The 20,377-nt window shown below is 47.8% G+C and overlaps 17 non-coding genes and 3 pseudogenes across 17 annotated transcripts; 19 read left to right on the top strand and 1 right to left on the bottom strand.

The window, feature by feature from the left end:
• The first annotated feature begins 4,120 nt into the window (after positions 1–4,120).
• On the top strand, positions 4,121–4,299 carry LOC135045815 (U1 spliceosomal RNA; annotated as a pseudogene).
• Positions 4,300–6,382: 2,083 nt separating this feature from the next.
• LOC135045752 (U1 spliceosomal RNA) lies at positions 6,383–6,545 on the bottom strand. The gene has a single exon (XR_010238169.1). It is a non-coding gene; the product is annotated as a U1 spliceosomal RNA (small nuclear RNA).
• An 891-nt stretch (positions 6,546–7,436) lies between these two features.
• LOC135045841 (U1 spliceosomal RNA) lies at positions 7,437–7,600 on the top strand. The gene has a single exon (XR_010238237.1). It is a non-coding gene; the product is annotated as a U1 spliceosomal RNA (small nuclear RNA).
• A 152-nt stretch (positions 7,601–7,752) lies between these two features.
• LOC135045804 (U1 spliceosomal RNA) lies at positions 7,753–7,915 on the top strand. Its single transcript, XR_010238208.1, has one exon. It is a non-coding gene; the product is annotated as a U1 spliceosomal RNA (small nuclear RNA).
• Positions 7,916–8,586: 671 nt separating this feature from the next.
• On the top strand, positions 8,587–8,750 carry LOC135045842 (U1 spliceosomal RNA). Its single transcript, XR_010238238.1, has one exon. It is a non-coding gene; the product is annotated as a U1 spliceosomal RNA (small nuclear RNA).
• Positions 8,751–11,990: 3,240 nt separating this feature from the next.
• LOC135045861 (U1 spliceosomal RNA) lies at positions 11,991–12,154 on the top strand. Its single transcript, XR_010238257.1, has one exon. It is a non-coding gene; the product is annotated as a U1 spliceosomal RNA (small nuclear RNA).
• A 136-nt stretch (positions 12,155–12,290) lies between these two features.
• On the top strand, positions 12,291–12,426 carry LOC135045803 (U1 spliceosomal RNA; annotated as a pseudogene).
• A 698-nt stretch (positions 12,427–13,124) lies between these two features.
• LOC135045866 (U1 spliceosomal RNA) lies at positions 13,125–13,288 on the top strand. Its single transcript, XR_010238262.1, has one exon. It is a non-coding gene; the product is annotated as a U1 spliceosomal RNA (small nuclear RNA).
• Positions 13,289–13,440: 152 nt separating this feature from the next.
• Positions 13,441–13,603, top strand: LOC135045755 (U1 spliceosomal RNA). Its single transcript, XR_010238172.1, has one exon. It is a non-coding gene; the product is annotated as a U1 spliceosomal RNA (small nuclear RNA).
• A 674-nt stretch (positions 13,604–14,277) lies between these two features.
• Positions 14,278–14,441, top strand: LOC135045843 (U1 spliceosomal RNA). The gene has a single exon (XR_010238239.1). It is a non-coding gene; the product is annotated as a U1 spliceosomal RNA (small nuclear RNA).
• Positions 14,442–14,593: 152 nt separating this feature from the next.
• Positions 14,594–14,756, top strand: LOC135045768 (U1 spliceosomal RNA). The gene has a single exon (XR_010238185.1). It is a non-coding gene; the product is annotated as a U1 spliceosomal RNA (small nuclear RNA).
• A 674-nt stretch (positions 14,757–15,430) lies between these two features.
• LOC135045703 (U1 spliceosomal RNA) lies at positions 15,431–15,594 on the top strand. The gene has a single exon (XR_010238118.1). It is a non-coding gene; the product is annotated as a U1 spliceosomal RNA (small nuclear RNA).
• Positions 15,595–15,746: 152 nt separating this feature from the next.
• LOC135045802 (U1 spliceosomal RNA) lies at positions 15,747–15,883 on the top strand (annotated as a pseudogene).
• Positions 15,884–16,581: 698 nt separating this feature from the next.
• Positions 16,582–16,745, top strand: LOC135045713 (U1 spliceosomal RNA). The gene has a single exon (XR_010238128.1). It is a non-coding gene; the product is annotated as a U1 spliceosomal RNA (small nuclear RNA).
• Positions 16,746–16,897: 152 nt separating this feature from the next.
• LOC135045772 (U1 spliceosomal RNA) lies at positions 16,898–17,060 on the top strand. Its single transcript, XR_010238189.1, has one exon. It is a non-coding gene; the product is annotated as a U1 spliceosomal RNA (small nuclear RNA).
• Positions 17,061–17,734: 674 nt separating this feature from the next.
• LOC135045702 (U1 spliceosomal RNA) lies at positions 17,735–17,898 on the top strand. Its single transcript, XR_010238117.1, has one exon. It is a non-coding gene; the product is annotated as a U1 spliceosomal RNA (small nuclear RNA).
• Positions 17,899–18,050: 152 nt separating this feature from the next.
• LOC135045762 (U1 spliceosomal RNA) lies at positions 18,051–18,213 on the top strand. The gene has a single exon (XR_010238179.1). It is a non-coding gene; the product is annotated as a U1 spliceosomal RNA (small nuclear RNA).
• Positions 18,214–18,887: 674 nt separating this feature from the next.
• Positions 18,888–19,051, top strand: LOC135045688 (U1 spliceosomal RNA). Its single transcript, XR_010238103.1, has one exon. It is a non-coding gene; the product is annotated as a U1 spliceosomal RNA (small nuclear RNA).
• A 142-nt stretch (positions 19,052–19,193) lies between these two features.
• LOC135045730 (U1 spliceosomal RNA) lies at positions 19,194–19,356 on the top strand. Its single transcript, XR_010238145.1, has one exon. It is a non-coding gene; the product is annotated as a U1 spliceosomal RNA (small nuclear RNA).
• Positions 19,357–20,026: 670 nt separating this feature from the next.
• Positions 20,027–20,190, top strand: LOC135045800 (U1 spliceosomal RNA). The gene has a single exon (XR_010238206.1). It is a non-coding gene; the product is annotated as a U1 spliceosomal RNA (small nuclear RNA).
• The last annotated feature ends 187 nt before the right edge of the window (positions 20,191–20,377 follow it).

Genomic DNA, 20,377 nt, shown 5'->3' with positions numbered 1-20,377 from the left:
ACTCTGCAGCCACCACAGGAGAGATACCCTGGCCCTGGGGGACAGGGTGATCAACTGATGAATCTGTAGATGTGACCCGGACCACTTGTCCAGTAGGTCCCATTGCAAGATCCTCGCATGGAACCTGCCGAAGGGAATGGCCTCGTATGATGCCACCATCATTCCCAGGACTCGAGTGCAGTGATGCACTGACACCTGTTTTGGTTTCAATAGGTTCCTGACCAGAGTCATGAGTTCCTGGGCCTTTTCTATCGGAAGATAAACCCTTTTCTGGTCCGTATCCAGAATAATGCCCAAGCAAAGTCAGACGAGTCGTAGGAACCAACTGCGACTTCGGGATATTGAGAATCCAGCCGTTTTGCTGTAACACCTTCAATGAAAGTTATACGCTGTTCAGCAACTGCTCTCTTGATCTCGCTTTTATGAGGAGATCGTTCAAGTACGGGATAATTGTGACACCTTGCTTTCGCAGGAGCACCATAATTTCTGTCATTACCTTGGTGAAAATTCTCGGAGAAAATTCTGGAGAGACCAAACGGCAACGTCTGAAATTGGTAATGACAATACTGTACCGCAAATCTTAGGTACGCCTGATGAGGTGGATAAATGAGTACATGAAGGTATGCATCCTTTATGTCCAGAGATATCATAAAATCCCCCCCTTCTAGGCTGGCGATGACCGCTCTTAGCGATTCCATCTTGAACTTGAACCTTTTCAAGTATAGGTTCAGGGATTTTAAATTTAATATGGGTCTGACCAAACCGTCCGGTTTTGGGACTACAAACAGGGTCGAATAATTTCCCTTTCCTTGTTGAAGCAGGGGAACCTTGACCACCACCTGTTGAAGATACAATTTGTGAATTGCATTTAACACTATCTCCCTTTCCTGGGGAGAAGATGGTAGGGCCGATTTGAAAAACCGGCGAGGAGGCACCTCTTCGAATTTCAGCTTGTAACCCTGAGAAACAATTTCTATTGCCTAGGGATCCACCTGCGAATGAACCCAGATGTGGCTGAAAACTCGAAGACGTGCCCCCAACTGGGCGGACTCCTTTAGCGGAGCCCCAGCGTCATGCGGTGGATTTTGTAGAGGCCGGGGAGGACTTCTGTTCCTGGGAACTAGCTGTGTTGTGCAGCTTCTTCCCTCTGCCCTTACCTCTGGCAAGAAAGGACGCACCTCGTACTTTCTTGTTTCTCTGTGATCGAAAGGACTGCATTTGATAATGTGGTGCTTTCTTAGGCTGTGAGGGAATATAAGGCAAAAAATTTGATTTACCAGCTGTAGCTGTGGAGACAAGGTCCGAGAGACCTTCCCCAAACAATTCCTCACCCCTGTAAGGTAAAACCTCCATATGCCTTTTTGAGTCGGCATCACCTGTCCATTGCCGGGTCCATAGGACTCGTCTAGCAGAAATCGACATAGCGTTTATTCTAGAACCCAGTAGACTAATGTCACTTTGAGCATCTCTCATATATAGGACAGCATCTTTTATATGCCCTATGGTCAATAACATAGCATCCTTATCTAGGGTCTCAATCTCTGCTGATAAGGTATCTGTCCATGCTGCCACCGCGCTACAACCTCGGCCGACGCAATTGCCGGTCTGAGTAAGGTACCAGAATGTGTGTAAATGGACTTTAGGGTAACCTCCTGCTTGCGGTCAGCAGGGTCCCTGATGGTAGCCGTATCCTGGGATGGCAGCGCTACCTTTTTGGATAAGCGTGTCAATGCTTTATCCACCCTAGGGGAGGATTCCCACCGTATCCTGTCCATTGGCGGGAAAGGATACGCCATAAGAATCCTTTTGGGAATCTGCAGCTTTTTGTCTGGAGATTCCCAAGCTTTTTCACATAATTCGTTCAACTCATGTGAGGGGGGAAAGGTTATCTCAGGTTTCTTTCCCTTATACATGTGTACCCTCGTGTCAGGGACAGGGGACTCTGTGATGTGCAAAACATCTTTTATTGCAATAATCATATATCGAATACATTTAGCCAATTTTGGTTGTAACTTTGCATCATCGTAGTCGACACTGGAGTCAGAATCCGTGTCGGTATCTGTGTCAACTATTTGGGATAGTGGGCGCTTTTGAGACCCCGAAGGTCCCTGCGACATAGGGACAGGCATGGGTTGACTCCCTGACTGTTCCCTAGCTTCAGCTTTGTCTAATCTCTTGTGTAATAAGTTTACATTAGCACTTAAAACATTCCACATATCCATCCAGTCAGGTGTCGGCGTTGTCGATGGAGACACCACATTAATTTGCTCCTGCTCCTCTCTAGGAGAGCCTTCTACCTCAGACATGTCGACACACGTGTACCGACACACCATACACTCAGGGAATCCTCTTATCTGAGGACAGTTCCCCAACAAGGCCCTTTGGAGAGACAGAGAGAGAAAGTATGCCAGCACACACCCCAGCGCTATATGACCCAGGAAAAAAACACAATCATTTTATGTTTACCCAGTAGCGCTGTATTTCCATATATATATGCGCCTAATTATGTGCCCTCTCTTCTTTAAGACCCTCTTTCTACCGTGGTATAAGCAGGGGAGAGTCCATGGAGCTTCCCCTCAGCGGTGCTGTGGAGAAAATGGCGCTGGTGAGTGCTGAGGGAGAAGCCCCACCCCCTCAGCGACGGGCTTCTGTCCCGCTCAAATATAGTAAAAAAATGGCGGGGGCTCTTATATATATATACAGTGCCTAGCTGCATATATATTTATTTTGCCAAAGAGAGGTCTATATTGCTGCCCAGGGCGTCCCCCCTGCGCCCTTCACCCTTACACTGACTGCCGTGTGTGAGGTGTATGGGAGCAATGGAGCACAGCTTTACTGCTGTGCGTTACCTCAGTGAAGATCATGAAGTCTTCCGCCGCCTCTGAAGTCTTCTTTTCTTCTCATACTCACCCGGCTTCTATCTTCCGGCTCTGCGAGGGGGACTGCGGCGCGGCTCTGGGACGGACGGCGAGGGTGAGACCTGCGTACCGATCCCTCTGGAGCTAATGCTGTACAGTAGCCTAAGAAGCAGAGCCTATCAACTCACAGAAGTAGGTGTGCATCTCTCCCCTCCGCCCCTCGATGCAGGGAGTCTGTTGCCAGCAGGCTCCCTGAAAATAAAAAAATCTGACAAATATACTTTCTGTCAGGAAACTCAGGAGAGCTCCCTGAAAAGCACCCAGTCTCCTCTGGGCACAGTAGTAAACTGAGGTCTGGAGGAGGGGCATAGAGGGAGGAGCCAGTGCACACCCAGATCTAAAGTCTTTCTTAAAGTGCCCATGTCTCCTGCGGAGCCCGTCTATCCCCCATGGTCCTTACGGAGTCCCCAGCATCCTCTAGGACGTAAGAGAAAAATTATGCTGGCAGAAAAATCCAATTGAGTGATTAAACAGCTCCAGAGCTGCTCTGTAAGGCAAGTAAAAGGGTGTGGGCCCTGCAGCACTACCTGTAGTTTGCATTGTGCATTGGAAGCCTAGTTTGCTGTCTGTTTCCACTTCTTTTTTCTTGAGCCCCTCCCGTCTATACCCTTGTGCACTATCCTGACTTCTCCTCCCGTCTGCTTACTTTGTGCCTTCCAATGCACAATGCAAACTACAGGTAGTGCTGCAGGGCCCACACCCTTTTACTTGCCTTACAGAGCAGCTCTTGAGCTGTTACAGTGCCCAGCTGCTGCAAGAAATCAGCTTGAATCCTTCAGGGGCTGGGGCATAGCCAACATGAGCCCCACACCGACGGAGGGTGGAGGTGTTTAATGCGAACTAGGGGTCATCCAAGTGCCGCAAAAGGCCGCCATGCCCTGCACGCCCCTTTTCTCTTTTCATATGCAGACGAGGGTTGAAGCCAACTTTGACCCACTGCTTGGATGACATCGCCATATGCAAATCCATCTGCTGCAGGCCTTCCCCCAGGAATGCTTGCACTAGTTGTTGCATTTGGTTTGTTGTTTGGGGGTGCTTCAGTATTAGGCAGCCTTCTGCCCTCCCATGTTCATCTGAAAATATGTGTTCTCCCTGCAGTTGTTGTCCCCAGATGAGAGTTCCCTTGTGCTGCCTCAGTTGAATCTCCTTTACTTGACAGAGATGTGCCTGAGCAGCGGCCCTCCCCAGCCCTATCCCAAATCATACTTATTTTGCATAGGAGATACCATGGTCATGAAGACTGTTCTCCCAGGGTGCGGTTCATTCATTGCATTCTGGGTATGCTGACCCCTGTGATTTCCCCAAATGTGGGAAACTCGACTGCATTATTTAATGCGAACTAGGGGTCATCCAAGCACCGCAAAAGGCCGCCATGCCCTGCATACCCCTTTTCTCTTTTCATAAGCAGACGAGGTTTGAAGCCAACCTTGACCCACTGCTTGGATGACATCACTTGCTGCCTTTCCAATGAAGCAAGTTTAATTTAATAATAGGTGAAAAACCATCCCTACAAAGGTGATAATCAGATACTTGGCTTTGTGGACACTTTTCAGAGCACAAATTTGTTAGCATAAAAATAAAGCCAGAAAATGAAGAGCTGTTTAATCACTCAATTGGATTTTTCAGCCAGCATATTTCTTTTTCTCTGCAACCCACTGCTAAATTGTGCTTTGTGGCTGTTTTTTTTATAAAATCACTTAATCAAATCTAACTCTGATTACATCAGAGAAGGCCAGGTACCCTACACCATAAGAGGTGGTTTGAAATTTTTACTTGTCTACTTAAAGATCACCAAAATCTGATAACAAGGTCAATTACGTCCCTAGGTGGGATTGAACCACCAACCTTTTGGTTAACAACTGAACACGCTAACTGTTTGTGCCTCAGAGACACTTTGCGAAAGTACATACTGACAAAGGCTAATAAGCATTCATCTAGAACGTTTCCTAGAAAAACTTTAAAAAGTCAATAATCTGGAGAGTTTTTGTAAGATGTTTCTTCCATCAACCAATGAAGAAACACATTGGTACTTTCCCATGATGAGTGAGTGCTTCAGGATCTCTTGCACTTACATGTGCAGCAGAGTACTGTAATGGAAGCATGCTGGGTCCATAACCCAGAGGTAGGCAGATTGAAACTATCCTCTGCTATATGCATTGTTTTTTGTTAATTAAAGTAATCCAAAACTGGGATTGATATTTTTGCTCTTTTATTTTTACTTAAAGTACAATAACTTTTACCATTTTAATTTGTTTTAATAGTATATTGACAGTATTGTTTTCTTTCAAAAATCCACTTAATTTTCTTTACCCTATTATTAAAATGGTAATTGACAAAAACAAACTACATTGTCACCAGAAGAGCAGTACAAAATATACAAGTGATATATTAAAATCATCTTTCCAGCTTTAATTTCAATGATGCCTTGGTGCAACAATTTTGTGAGAAACATCTTCACCCATAAAGAAAGATTTTCTTAATTCCTTACCTGTGTGCTGATTAGATATCACCTTGTTTTCACATTAAACAGACTTCCCCTTGAGGAAGCAGCAAGGATGCAGTGACGTTTATGTTTCCTGGTGTCAACCTGTATTATTTCAGTAGACATTGAAATGAGGATGCATCTTGCTGCCTTTCCAATGAAGCAAGTTTAATTCAGTAATAGGTGAAAAACCATTCCTACTAAAGGTGTTAATCAGAGACTTGGCTTTGTGGACACTTTTCAGAGAGCAAATTTGTTAGCATAAACATAAAATCAGAAAATGAAGAGCTGTTTAATCACTCAATTGGACTTTTCTGCCAGCATAATTTTTTTTCTCTGCAACCCACTGCTAAATTGTGCTTCCTAGCTGTTTTTTATAAAATCACTTAATCAAATCTAACTCTGATTACATCAGAGAAGGCCGGGTACCCTACACCATAAGAGGGGGTTTGAAATTTTGACTTGTCTACTTAAAGATCACCAAAATCTGATAACAAGGTCAATTACGTCCCTGGGTGGGATTGAATCACCAACCTTTAGGTTAATAGCCATACACACTAACTGATTGCGCCATAGCGACACTTTGCGAAAGCACATACTGACAAAGGCTAATAAGCATTCATCTAGAACGTTTCCTAGAAAAACTTTAAAAAGTCAATAATCTGGAGAATTTTTGTAAGAAACACATTGGTACTTTCCCATGATGAGTGAGTGCTTCAGGATCTCTTGCACTTACATGGGCTATTAACCAAAAGGTTCCCACCCAGTGATGTAATTGACCTTGTGATCAGATTTTGGTGATCTTTAAGTAGACAAGTCAAAATTTCAAACCCCCTCTTATGGTGTAGGGTACCTGGCCTTCTCTGACGTAATCAGAGTTAGATTTAATTAAGGTGCGCAAGGGCATAGAAGGGAGCGGTTTAAGAAAAGAGAAGTGGAAACAGACAGCAAACTAGGCTGGAGAGAGACCTGAGACAAAGAGATCTGAATTATACGAGAGCCGACCAGGGGAAACACAAATTATGCAGTCAAGTTTCCCACATTTGGGGAAATCGCAGGAGCAGCACACCCAGAGTGCAATGGGTGAGCCTTGCCCTGGGAGAAGCACCTTCATGATCATAGTATCTCACCTGGCAGGTAAGTAGGAGTTGGGCTAGTGCTGGGGAGGGTCGCTGCTCGGGTACGCCCCTGTCAAGTGAAGGAGATCCAACTGAGGCAGCACAAGGGAACTCTCGAAAGAAGAACAAGGCTAGAGGAAGATCTGAGACAAAGAAATCTGACTTTTACCAGAGCTGACCAGAGGAAAGCACAAACACAGTCCCCCACTACCACCAGGAAACATTAACGCCACTGCATCCTTGCTGCTTTCTCATGTGGTAGTCTATTTAATGTGAAAACAAGGTGATATCTAATTAGCACACAGAAAAGAAAATTAAGTGAATTTTTGAAAGAAAACAATACTGTCAATATACTATTAAAACAAATTAAAATGGTAAAAGTTATTGTACTTTAAGTAAAAATAAAAGAGCAAAAATGTCAATCCCAGTTTTGGATTACTTTAATTAACAAAAAAAATGCATATAGCAGAGGATAGTTTCAATCTGCCTACCTCTGGGTTATGGAATCAGCATGCTTCCATTACAGTACTCTGCTGCACATGTATGTGCAAGAGATCCTGAAGCACTCACTCATCATGGGAAAGTACCAATGTGTTTCTTCATTGGTTGATGGAAGAAACATCTTACAAAAACTCTCCACATTATTGACTTTTTAAAATGTTTCTAGGAAACGTTCTAGATGAATGCTTATTAGCCTTTTTCAGTATATGCTTTTGCAAAGTTGTAGCATTTGGTTTGTTGTTTGGGGGTGCTTCAGTATTAGGCAGCCTTCTGCCCTCCCATGTTCATCTGAAAATATGTGTTCTCCCTGCAGTTGTTGTCCCCAGATGAGAGTTCCCTTGTGCTGCCTCAGTTGAATCTCCTTTACTTGACAGAGATGTGCCTGAGCAGCGGCCCTCCCCAGCCCTATCCCAAATCATACTTATTTTGCATAGGAGAGACCATGGTCTTGAAGATTGTTCTCCCAGGGTGAGGTTCATTCATTGCATTCTGGGTATGCTGACCCCTGTGATTTCCCCAAATGTGGGAAACTCAACTGCATTATTTGTGGTAGTGGGGGACTGTGTTTGTGCTTTCCTCTGGTCAGCTCTGGTAAAAGTCAGATTTCTTTGTTTCAGTTCTTCCTCTAGCCTTGTTCTTCTTTCGAGAGTTCCCTTGTGCTGCCTCAGTTGGATCTCCTTCACTTGACAGGGGGGTGCCCGAGCAGCGACCCTCCCCAGCTCTAGCCCAACTTCTACTTACCTGCCAGGTGAGATACTATAATCATGAAGGTGCTTCTCCCAGGGCAAGGCTCACCCATTGCACTCTGGATTTGCTGCCCCTGCGATTTCCCCAAATGTGGGAAACTTGACTGCATAATTTGTGTTTCCCCTGGTCGGCTCTCGTATAATTCAGATCTCTTTGTCTCAGGTCTCTCTCCAGCCTAGTTTGCTGTCTGTTTCCACTTCTCTTTTCTTAAGCCGCTCCATTCTATGGCCTTGCGCACTATCCTTACTTCTCCCGTCTGCTTACTTTGTGCCTTCCAATGCACAATGCAAACTACAGGTAGTGCTGCTGGGCCCACACCCTTTTACTTGCTTTACAGAGCAGCTCTGGAGCTGTTACAGTGCCCAGCTGCTGCAAGAAATCAGCTTGAATGCTTCAGGGGCTGGGGCATAGCCAACATGAGCCCCACACCGAAGGAGGGTGGAGGTGTTTAATGCGAACTAGGGGTCATCCAAGCGCCGCAAAAGGCAGCCATGCCCTGCACACCCCTTTTTTATTTTCATATGCAGACGAGGGTTGAATCCAACTTTGACCCACTGCTTGGATGACATCACCATATGCAAATCCGTCTGCTGCAGGCCTTCCCCCAGGAATGCTTGCACTAGTAGTTGCATTTGGTTTGTTGTTTGGGGGTGCTTCAGTATTAGGCAGCCTTCTGCCCTCCCATGTTCATCTGAAAATATGTGTTCTCCCTGCAGTTGTTGTCCCCAGATGAGAGTTCCCTTGTGCTGCCTCAGTTGAATCTCCTTTACTTGACAGAGATGTGCCTGAGCAGCGGCCCTCCCCAGCCCTATCCCAAATCATACTTATTTTGCATAGGAGATACCATGGTCATGAAGATTGTTCTCCCAGGGTGAGGTTCATTCATTGCACTCTGGGTATGCTGACCCCTGTGATTTCCCCAAATGTGGGAAACTCGACTGCATTATTTGTGGTAGTGGGGGACTGTGTTTGTGCTTTCCTCTGGTCAGCTCTGGTAAAAGTCAGATTTCTTTGTCTCAGATCTTCCTCTAGCCTTGTTCTTCTTTCGAGAGTTCCCTTGTGCTGCCTCAGTTGGATCTCCTTCACTTGACAGGGGGTGCCCGAGCAGCAATCCTCCACAGCTCTAGCCCAACTCCTACTTACCTGCCAGGTGAGATACTATGATCTTCACTGTTAGGGCAATCAGGATGTGGAATTCCCTGCCAGGGAAGGTGGTAATGGCGGACTCTGTAATTGGATTTAAAAAAGGAATGGATACATTTCTGAATGAAAAAGCTATCCAAGGTTATAATACTTAAAATATCAACATGGTTAATCCGGGGGTAACATGAGTTATAGTAGCTAACTAGTCATAAAACATTATTCAGCAAGTATGTAGAATCATCACAACTTAAAACAGGTTGAACACGATGGGCAATTTGCCTCTATTCAACCTCAAAAACTATGTTACCATATGTTACTATATTACTATGTTACTGTAGTATACAGAACACCACAATGTAATGAGCAGTGATAGTGAGCACTGATGAGGATACTAGAACTGACACTGAGCAGCAAGATGCAGCACTGGACTATTAGTAATGTACTGTAGTATGCTGAGCACCACAATGCAGCACAAGACAATGAGCAGTGATACTGAGCACTGATGAGTATACTACTGAGAACTGACACTGAGCAGGAGAGACACACTACTAGTATTACTGAGCAGCAATAAGTAACCACTGATACTGAGCACTGATATTGAGATTTCCACTGAGAGAACATAGCCACGTCCTCTCCGCTCTCTCTTCAATGCACGAGTAAAAATGGCGGCAACGCGCAGCTCTTTATATGGAATCCGAATCTCGCGAGAATCCGACAGCGGGATGATGACATTTTCCCTTGTTCAGGTTTTCCGAGTCAGGCGGGAACAACCGAGCCTGCCTCGGACCAGTGTAAACCACGTGGAGTTCGTCGGGAATTCGGTTCTCGGAGAACCGAACCCGCTCCTCTATATATACTATATTACTATGTTACTGTAGTATACAGAACACCACAATGCAATGAGCAGTGATAGTGAGCACTGATGAGGATACTAGAACTGACACTGAGCAGCAAGATGCAGCACTGGACTATTAGTAATGTACTGTAGTATGCTGAGCACCACAATGCAGCACAAGACAATGAGCAGTGATACTGAGCACTGATGAGGATACTACTGAGAACTGACACTGAGCAGGAGAGACACACTACTAGTATTACTGAGCAGCAATAAGTAACCACTGATACTGAGCACTGATATTGAGATTTCCACTGAGAGAACATAGCCACGTCCTCTCCGCTCTCTCTTCAATGCACGAGTAAAAATGGCAGCAACGCGCAGCTCTTTATATGGAATCCGAATCTCACGAGAATCTGACAGCGGGATGATGACATTTTCCCTTGTTCAGGTTTTCCGAGTCAGGCAGGAACAACCGAGCCTGCCTCGGACCAATGTAAACCACGTGGAGTTCGTGGGGAATTCGGTTCTCGGAGAACCGAACCCGCTCCTCTCTACCTTATACCCATCAATTGTTTTTATTTTCAATCTAAGCCCCTGCAGTTTTCTGTAAGCATCTGCTTCGCTATGATGATCAACAAGTCACAAGGGCAAACACTCAGGGCTTGAGGCGTAGATCTTAGGACCAGCTGCTACAAGCATGGCAGAGGTGTCACTATCACTGGTGACACCCAGAGAGGTGGCGAGGGAGATTGTAATGCAGTGCGCGCAGATAAACAGCGCAATGGTAAAAAGGAGGCATGGTTTCATAGGTAGGGGCGTGGCCTGGTGGCCTGAATCTACATTTTGTTGCTCCGGGTGTCCCGGGGGTTGGGGGCTGCACCCGGGGACTAGTGTGTGAGCGGTGCTGGCTCCTGCACAGTGACAGGGCATGGCCACCCAGCATGACGCCTCCCTTCTTGACCATGCTGTAATTGCAGTCGCACTGCAGTTCAGCGTGATCATAAAAAATGGTGTAGGCTCCTGCTGGTGCAGACTGTAGAGAAAAGCTGCTGTGACCACGCCCCCTGTGTCTCCTCCGTTGCAGACCCCATTTTGAAGCCTTGCCCCCGGACTAAGAGAAAAGAATGCCCTTGCGCACTATCCTGACTTCTCCTCCCGTCTGCTTAATTTGTGCCTTCCAACGCACAATGCGAACAAGAGGTGGTGCTGCAGGGCCCACACCCTTTTACTTGCCTTACAGAACAGCTCTGGAGCTGTTACAGTGCCCAGCTGCTGCAAGAAATCAGCTTGAATGCATCAGGGGATGGGGCATGGCCAACATGAGCCCCACACCAAAGGAGGGTGGAGGTGTTTAATGCGAACTAGGGGTCATCCAAGCACTGCAAAAGGCCGCCATGCCCTGCATGCCCCTTTTCTCTTTTCATATGCAGATGAGGGTTCCAGTCAACTTTGGCCCACTGCTTGGATTTACATCACCGTATGCAAATCCGTCTGCTGCAGACCTTCCCCCAGGAGTGCTTGTACTAGTTGTTGCATATGGGCCCTCATTCCGAGTCGTTCGCTCTGTAAATTTCATCGCATCGCAGTGAAATTCTGCTTAGTACGCATGCGCAATATTCGCACTGCGACTGCGCCAAGTAATTTTACAATGAAGAAAGTATTTTTACTCACGGCTTTTTCTTCGCTCCGGCGATCGTAATGTGATTGACAGGAAATGGGTGTTACTGGGCGGAAACAGGCCGTTTTATGGGCGTGTGGGAAAAAACGCTACAGTTTCCGGAAAAAACGCAGGAGTGGCCGGAGAAACGGGGGAGTGTCTGGGCGAACTCTGGGAGTGTTTGTGACGTCAAACCAGGAACGACAAGCACTGAACTGATCGCAGATGCCGAGTAAGTCTGAAGCTACTCTGAAACTGCTAAGTAGTTTGTAATCGCAATATTGCGAATACATCGGTCGCAATTTTAAGAAGCTAAGATTCACTCCCAGTAGGCGGCGGCTTAGCGTGTGTAACTCTGCTAAAATCGCCTTGCGAGCGATCAACTCGGAATGAGGGCCATGGTTTGATATTTGATGGTGCTTCAGTATTAGGCTGCCTTCCGCCCTCCCATGTTCATCTGAAAAGATGTGGTCTCCCTGCAGTTGTTGTCCCAAGATGAGAGTTCCCTTGTGCTGCCTCAGTTGAATCTCCTTTACTTGACAGAGATGTGCCTGAGCAGCGGCCCTCACCAGCCCTATCCCAAATCATACTTATTTTGCATAGGAGATACCATGGTCATGAAGATTGTTCTCCCAGGGTGAGGTTCATTCATTGCATTCTGGGTATGCTGACCCCTGTGATTTTCCCAAATGTGGGAAACTTGACTGCATTATTTGTGGTAGTGGGGGACTGTGTTTGTGCTTTCCTCTGGTCAGCTCTGGTAAAAGTCAGATTTCTTTGTCTCAGATCTTCCTCTAGCCTTGTTCTTCTTTCGAGAGTTCCCTGGTGCTGCTTCAGTTGGATCTCCTTCACTTCACAGGGGGGAACCCGAGCTCTAGCCCAACTCCTACTTACCTGCCAGGTGAGATACTATGATCATGAAGGTGCTTCTCCCAGGGCAAGGCTCAACCATTGCACTCTGGGTGTGCTGCTCTTGCGATTTCCCCAAATGTGGGAAACTTGACTGCATAATTTGTGTTTCCCCTCGTCGGCTCTCGTATAATTCAGATCTCTTTGTCTCAGGTCTCTCTCCAGCCTAGTTTGCTGTCTGTTTCCACTTCTCTTTTCTTGAGCCGCTCCCTTCTATGCCCTTGCGCACTATCCTGACTTCTCCCGTCTGCTTACTTCGTGCCTTCCAACGCACAATGCGAACTACAGGTAGTGCTGCAGGGCCCACACCCTTTTACTTGCCTTACAGAGTAGCTCTGGAGCAGTTACAGTGCCCAGCTGCTGCAAGAAATCAGCTTGAATGCTTCAGGGGCTGGGGCATAGCCAACATGAGCCCCACACCGAAGGAGGGAGGAGGTGTGTAATGCAAACTAGGGGTCATCCAAGCGCTGCAAAAGGCCGCCATGCCCTGCACGCCCCTTTTCTCTTTTCATATGCAGACGAGGGTTGAAGCCAACTTTGACCCACTGCTTGGATGACATCACCATATGCAAATCCATCTGCTGCAGGCCTTCCCCCAGGAATGCTTGCACTAGTTGTTGCATTTGGTTTGTTGTTTGGGGGTGCTTCAGTATTAGGCAGCCTTCTGCCCTCACATGTTCATCTGAAAATATGTGTTCTCCCTGCAGTTGTTGTCCCCAGATGAGAGTTCCCTTGTGCTGCCTCAGTTGAATCTCCTTTACTTGACAGAGATGTGCCTGAGAAGCGGCCCTCCCCAGCCCTATCCCAAATCATACTTATTTTGCATAGGCGATACCATGGTCATGAAGATTGTTCTCCCAGGGTGAGGTTCATTCATTGCATTCTGGGTATGCTGACCCCTGTGATTTCCCCAAATGTGGGAAACTCGACTGCATTATTTGTGGTAGTGGGGGACTGTGTTTGTGCTTTCCTCTGGCCAGCTCTGGAAAAAGTCAGATTTCTTTGTCTCAGATCTTCCTCTAGCCTTGTTCTTCTTTCGAGAGTTCCCTTGTGCTGCCTCAGTTGGATCTCTTTCACTTGACAGGGGGGTGCCCGAACAGCGACCCTCCCCAGCTCTAGCCCAACTCCTACTTACCTGCCAGGTGAGATACTATGATCATGAAGGTGCTTCTCCCAGGGCAAGGCTCACCCATTGCACTCAGGGTGTGCTGCCCCTGCGATTTCCCCAAATGTGGGAAACTTGACTGCATAATTTGTGTTTCCCTTGGTCGGCTCTCGTATAATTCAGATCTCTTTGTCTCAGGTCTCTCTCCAGCCTAGTTTGCTGTCTGTTTCCACTTCTCTTTTCTTCAGCCGCTCCCTTCTATACCCTTGTGCACTATCCTGACTTCTCCTCCCGTCTGCTTACTTTGTGCCTTCCAATGCACAATGCAAACTACAGGTAGTGCTGCAGGGCCCACACCCTTTTACTTGCCTTACAGAGCAGCTCTGGAGCTGTTACAGTGCCCAGCTGCTGCAAGAAATCAGCTTGAATGCTTCAGGGGATGGGGCATGGCCAACATGAGCCCCACACCAAAGGAGGGTGGAGGTGTTTAATGCGAACTAGGGGTCATCCAAGCACCGCAAAAGGCCGCCATGCCCTGCACGCCCCTTTTCTCTTTTCATATGCAGATGAGGGTTGAAGCCAACTTTGACCCACTGCTTGGATGACATCACCGTATGCAAATCCGTCTTCTGCAGAACTTCCCCCAGGAATGCTTGCACTAGTTGTTGCATTTGGTTTGTTGTTTGGGGGTGCTTCAGTATTAGGCAGCCTTCTGCCCTCCCATGTTCATCTGAAAATATGTGTTCTCCCTGCAGTTGTTGTCCCCAGATGAGAGTTCCCTTGTGCTGCCTCAGTTAAATCTCCTTTACTTGACAGAGATGTGCATGAGCAGCGGCCCTCCCCAGCCCTATTCCAAATCATACTTATTTTGCATAGGAGATACCATGGTCATGAAGATTTTTCTCCCAGGGTGAGGTTCATTCATTGCATTTTGGGTATGCTGACCCCTGTGATTTCCCCAAATGTGGGAAACTCAGCTGCATTATTTGTGGTAGTGGGGGACTGTGTTTGTGCTTTCCTCTGGTCAGCTCTGGTAAAAGTCAGATTTCTTTGTCTCAGATTTTCCTCTAGCCTTGTTCTTCTTTCGAGAGTTCCCTTGTGCTGCCTTAGTTGGATCTCCTTCACTTTACAGGGGGGTACCCGAGCAGCGACCCTCCCCAGCTCTAGCCCAACTCCTACTTACCTGCCAGGTGAGATACTATGATCATGAAGGTACTTCTCCCAGGGCAAGGCTAACCCATTGCACTCTGGGTGTGCTGCTCCTGCGATTTCCCCAAATGTGGGAAACTTGACTGTATAATTTGTGTTTCCCCTGGTCGGCTCTCGTATAATTCAGATCTCTTTGTCTCAGGTCTCTCTCCAGCCTAGTTTGCTGTCTGTTTCCACTTCTCTTTTCTTGAGCCGCTCCCTTCTATGCCCTTGCGCACTATCCTGACTTCTCCTCCTGTCTGCTTACTTTGTGCCTTCCAACGCACAATGCGAACTACAGGTAGTGCTGCAGGGCCCACACCCTTTTACTTGCCTTACAGAGCAGCTCTGGAGCTGTTACAGTGCCCAGCTGCTGCAAGAAATCAGCTTGAATGCTTCAGGGGCTGGGGCATAGCCAACATGAGCCCAACACCAAAGGAGGGTGGAGGTGTTTAATGCAAACTAGGGGTCAGCCAAGCGCCGCAAAAGGCCACCATGCCCTGCACGCCCCTTTTCTCTTTTCATATGCAGACGAGGGTTGAAGCCAACTTTGACCCACTGCTTGGATGACATCACCATATGCAAATCCATCTGCGGCAGGCCTTCCCCCAGGAATGCTTGCACTAGTTGTTGCATTTGGTTTGTTGTTTGGGGGTGCTTCAGTATTAGGCAGCCTTCTGCCCTCCCATGTTCATCTGAAAATATATGTTCTCCCTGCAGTTGTTGTCCCAAGATGAGAGTTCCCTTGTGCTGCCTCAGTTGAATCTCCTTTACTTGACAGAGATGTGCATGAGCAGCGGCCCTCCCCAGCCCTATTCCAAATCATACTTATTTTGCATAGGAGATACCATGGTCATGAAGATTTTTCTCCCAGGGTGAGGTTCATTCATTGCATTTTGGGTATGCTGACCCCTGTGATTTCCCCAAATGTGGGAAACTTGACTGCATTATTTGTGGTAGTGGGAGACTGTGTTTGTGCTTTCCTCTGGTCAGCTCTGGTAAAAGTCAGATTTCTTTGTCTCAGATCTTCCTCTAGCCTTGTTCTTCTTTCAAGAGTTCCCTGGTGCTGCCTCAGTTGGATCTCCTTCACTTCACAGGGGGGAACCCGAGCAGCGACCCTCCCCAGCTCTAGCCCAACTCCTACTTACCTGCCAGGTGAGATACTATGATCATGAAGGTGCTTCTCCCAGGGCAAGGCTCAACCATTGCACTCTGGGTGTGCTGCTCCTGCGATTTCCCCAAAATGTGGGAAACTTGACTGCATAATTTGTGTTTCCCCTCGTCGGCTCTCGTATAATTCAGATCTCTTTGTCTCAGGTCTCTCTCCAGCCTAGTTTGCTGTCTGTTTCCACTTCTCTTTTCTTGAGCCGCTCCCTTCTATGCCCTTGCGCACCATCCTGACTTCTCCCGTCTGCTTACTTCGTGCCTTCCAACGCACAATGCGAACTACAGGTAGTGCTGCAGGGTCCACACCCTTTTACTTGCCTTACAGAGTAGCTCTGGAGCAGTTACAGTGCCCAGCTGCTGCAAGAAATCAGCTTGAATGCTTCAGGGGCTGGGGCATAGCCAACATGAGCCCCACACCGAAGGAGGGTGGAGGTGTGTAATGCGAACTAGGGGTCATCCAAGCGCTGCAAAAGGCCGCCATGCCCTGCACGCCCCTTTTCTCTTTTCATATGCAGACGAGGGTTGAAGCCAACTTTGACCCACTGCTTGGATGACATCACCATATGCAAATCCATCTGCTGCAGGCCTTCCCCCAGGAATGCTTGCACTAGTTGTTGCATTTGGTTTGTTGTTTGGGGGTGCTTCAGTATTAGGCAGCCTTCTGCCCTCACATGTTCATCAGAAAATATGTGTTCTCCCTGCAGTTGTTGTCCCCAGATGAGAGTTCCCTTGTGCTGCCTCAGTTGAATCTCCTTTACTTGACAGAGATGTGCCTGAGCAGCGGCCCTCCCCAGCCCTATCCCAAATCATACTTATTTTGCATAGGCGATACCATGGTCATGAAGATTGTTCTCCCAAGGTGAGGTTCATTCATTGCATTCTGGGTATGCTGACCCCTGTGATTTCCCCAAATGTGGGAAACTCGACAGCATTATTTGTGGTAGTGGGGGACTGTGTTTGTGCTTTCCTCTGGTCAGCTCTGGAAAAAGTCAGATTTCTTTGTCTCAGATCTTCCTCTAGCCTTGTTCTTCTTTCGAGAGTTCCCTTGTGCTACCTCAGTTGGATCTCTTTCACTTGACAGGGGGGTGCCCGAACAGCGACCCTCCCCAGCTCTAGCCCAACTCCTACTTACCTGCCAGGTGAGATACTATGATTATGAAGGTGCTTCTCCCAGGGCAAGGCTCACCCATTGCACTCTGGGTGTGCTGCCCCTGCGATTTCCCCAAATGTGGGAAACTTGACTGCATAATTTGTGTTTCCCCTGGTCGGCTCTCGTATAATTCAGATCTCTTTGTCTCAGGTCTCTCTCCAGCCTAGTTTGCTGTCTGTTTCCACTTCTCTTTTCTTGAGCCGCTCCCTTCTATGCCCTTGCGCACTATCCTGACTTCTCCTCCTGTCTGCTTACTTTGTGCCTTCCAACGCACAATGCGATCTACAGGTAGTGCTGCAGGGCCCAGACCCTTTTACTTGCCTTACAGAGCAGCTCTGGAGCTGTTACAGTGCCCAGCTGCTGCAAGAAATCAGCTTGAATGCTTCAGGGGCTGGGGCATAGCCAACATGAGCCCCACACCAAAGGAGGGTGGAGGTGTTTAATGCAAACTAGGTGTCAGCCAAGCGCCGCAAAAGGCCACCATGCCCTGCACGCCCCTTTTCTCTTTTCATATGCAGACGAGGGTTGAAGCCAACTTTGACCCACTGCTTGGATGACATCACCATATGCAAATCCCTCTGCGGCAGGCCTTCCCCCAGGAATGCTTGCACTAGTTGTTGCATTTGGTTTGTTGTTTGGGGGTGCTTCAGTATTAGGCAGCCTTCTGCCCTCCCATGTTCATCTGAAAATATATGTTCTCCCTGCAGTTGTTGTCCCAAGATGAGAGTTCCCTTGTGCTGCCTCAGTTGAATCTCCTTTACTTGACAGAGATGTGCATGAGCAGCGGCCCTCCCCAGCCCTATTCCAAATCATACTTATTTTGCATAGGAGATACCATGGTCATGAAGATTTTTCTCCCAGGGTGAGGTTCATTCATTGCATTTTGGGTATGCTGACCCCTGTGATTTCCCCAAATGTGGGAAACTTGACTGCATTATTTGTGGTAGTGGGAGACTGTGTTTGTGCTTTCCTCTGGTCAGCTCTGGTAAAAGTCAGATTTCTTTGTCTCAGATTTTCCTTTAGCCTTGTTCTTCTTTCGAGAGTTCCCTTGTGCTGCCTCAGTTGGATCTCCTTCACTTTACAGGGGGGTGCCCGAGCAGCGACCCTCCCCAGCTCTAGCCCAACTCCTACTTACCTGCCAGGTGAGATACTATGATCATGAAGGTGCTTCTCCCAGGGCAAGGCTCACCCATTGTACTCTGGGTGTGCTGCTCCTGCGATTTCCCCAAATGTGGGAAACTTGACTGCATAATTTGTGTTTCCCCTGGTCGGCTCTCGTATAATTCAGATCTCTTTGTCTCAGGTCTCTCTCCAGCCTAGTTTGCTGTCTGTTTCCACTTCTCTTTTCTTCAGCCGCTCCCTTCTATACCCTTGTGCACTATCCTGACTTCTCCTCCCGTCTGCTTACTTTGTGCCTTCCAATGCACAATGCAAACTACAGGTAGTGCTGCAGGGCCCACACCCTTTTACTTGCCTTACAGAGCAGCTCTGGAGCTGTTGCAGTGCCAAGCTGCTGCAAGAAATCAGCTTGAATGCTTCAGGGGCTGGGGCATAGCCAACATGAGCCCCACACCGAAGGAGGGTGGAGGTGTTTAATGCAAACTAGGGGTCAGACAAGCGCAGCAAAAGGCCACCATGCGCTGCACGCCCCTTTTCTGTTTTCATATGCAGACTAGGGTTGAAGCCAACTTTGACCCACTGCTTGGATGACATCACCATATGCAAATCCATCTGCGGCAGGCCTTCCCCCAGGAATGCTTGCACTAGTTGTTGCATTTGGTTTGTTGTTTGGGGGTGCTTCAGTATTAGGCAGCCTTCTGCCCTCCCATGTTCATCTGAAAATATGTGTTCTCCCTGCAGTTGTTGTCCCTAGATGAGAGTTCCCTTGTGCTGCCTCAGTTGAATCTCCTTAACTTGACAGAGATGTGCCTGAGCAGCGGCCCTCCCCAGCTCTATCCCAAATCATACTTATTTTGCATAGGAGATACCATGGTCATGAAGATTATTCTCCCAGGGTGAGGTTCATTCATTGCATTCTGGGTATGCTGACCCCTGTGATTTCCCCAAATGTGGGAAACTCGACTGCTTTATTTGTGGTAGTGGGGGACTGTGTTTGTGTTTTCCTCTGGTCAGCTCTGGTAAAAGTCAGATTTCTTTGTTTCAGAGCCTTGTTCTTCTTTTGAGAGTTCCCTTGTGCTGCCTCAGTTGGATCTCCTTCACTTGACAGGGGGGTGCCCGAGCAGAGACCCTCCCCAGCTCTAGCCCAACTCCTACTTACCTGCCAGGTGAGATACTATGATCATGAAGGTGCTTCTCCCAGGGCAAGGCTCACCCATTGCACTCTGGGTGTGCTGCCCCTGCGATTTCCCCAAATGTGGGAAACTTGACTGCATAATTTGTGTTTCCCCTGGTCGGCTCTCGTATAATTCAGATCTCTTTGTCTCAGGTCTCTCTCCAGCCTAGTTTGCTGTCTGTTTCCACTTCTCTTTTCTTCAGCCGCTCCCTTCTATGCCCTTGTGCACTATCCTGACTTCCCCGTCTGCTTACTTTGTGCCTTCCAACGCACAATGCAAACTACAGGTAGTGCTGCAGGGCCCACACCCTTTTACTTGCTTTACAGAGCAGCTCTGGAGCTGTTACAGTGCCCAGCTGCTGCAAGAAATCAGCTTGAATGCTTCAGGGGCTGGGGCATAGCCAACATGAGCCCCACACCGAAGGAGGGTGGAGGTGTTTAATGCGAACTAGGGGTCATCCAAGCGCCGCAAAAGGCAGCCATGCCCTGCACACCCCTTTTTTATTTTCATATGCAGACGAGGGTTGAAGCCAACTTTGACCCACTGCTTGGATGACATCACCATATGCAAATCCGTCTGCTGCAGGCCTTCCCCCAGGAATGCTTGCACTAGTAGTTGCATTTGGTTTGTTGTTTGGGGGTGCTTCAGTATTAGGCAGCCTTCTGCCCTCCCATGTTCATCTGAAAATATGTGTTCTCCCTGCAGTTGTTGTCCCCAGATGAGAGTTCCCTTGTGCTGCCTCAGTTGAATCTCCTTTACTTGACAGAGATGTGCCTGAGCAGCGGCCCTCCCCAGCCCTATCCCAAATCATACTTATTTTGCATAGGAGATACCATGGTCATGAAGATTGTTCTCCCAGGGTGAGGTTCATTCATTGCACTCTGGGTATGCTGACCCCTGTGATTTCCCCAAATGTGGGAAACTCGACTGCATTATTTGTGGTAGTGGGGGACTGTGTTTGTGCTTTCCTCTGGTCAGCTCTGGTAAAAGTCAGATTTCTTTGTCTCAGATCTTCCTCTAGCCTTGTTCTTCTTTCGAGAGTTCCCTTGTGCTGCCTCAGTTGGATCTCCTTCACTTGACAGGGGGTGCCCGAGCAGCAATCCTCCACAGCTCTAGCCCAACTCCTACTTACCTGCCAGGTGAGATACTATGATCTTCAC

This window comes from Pseudophryne corroboree, unplaced genomic scaffold (assembly GCF_028390025.1).
Source record: "Pseudophryne corroboree isolate aPseCor3 unplaced genomic scaffold, aPseCor3.hap2 scaffold_912, whole genome shotgun sequence".
Lineage (NCBI taxonomy): Eukaryota > Metazoa > Chordata > Amphibia > Anura > Myobatrachidae > Pseudophryne > Pseudophryne corroboree.
The sequence above is the reverse complement of the archived record's forward strand: the minus strand, read 5'-3'. Positions and strand labels throughout refer to the sequence as shown.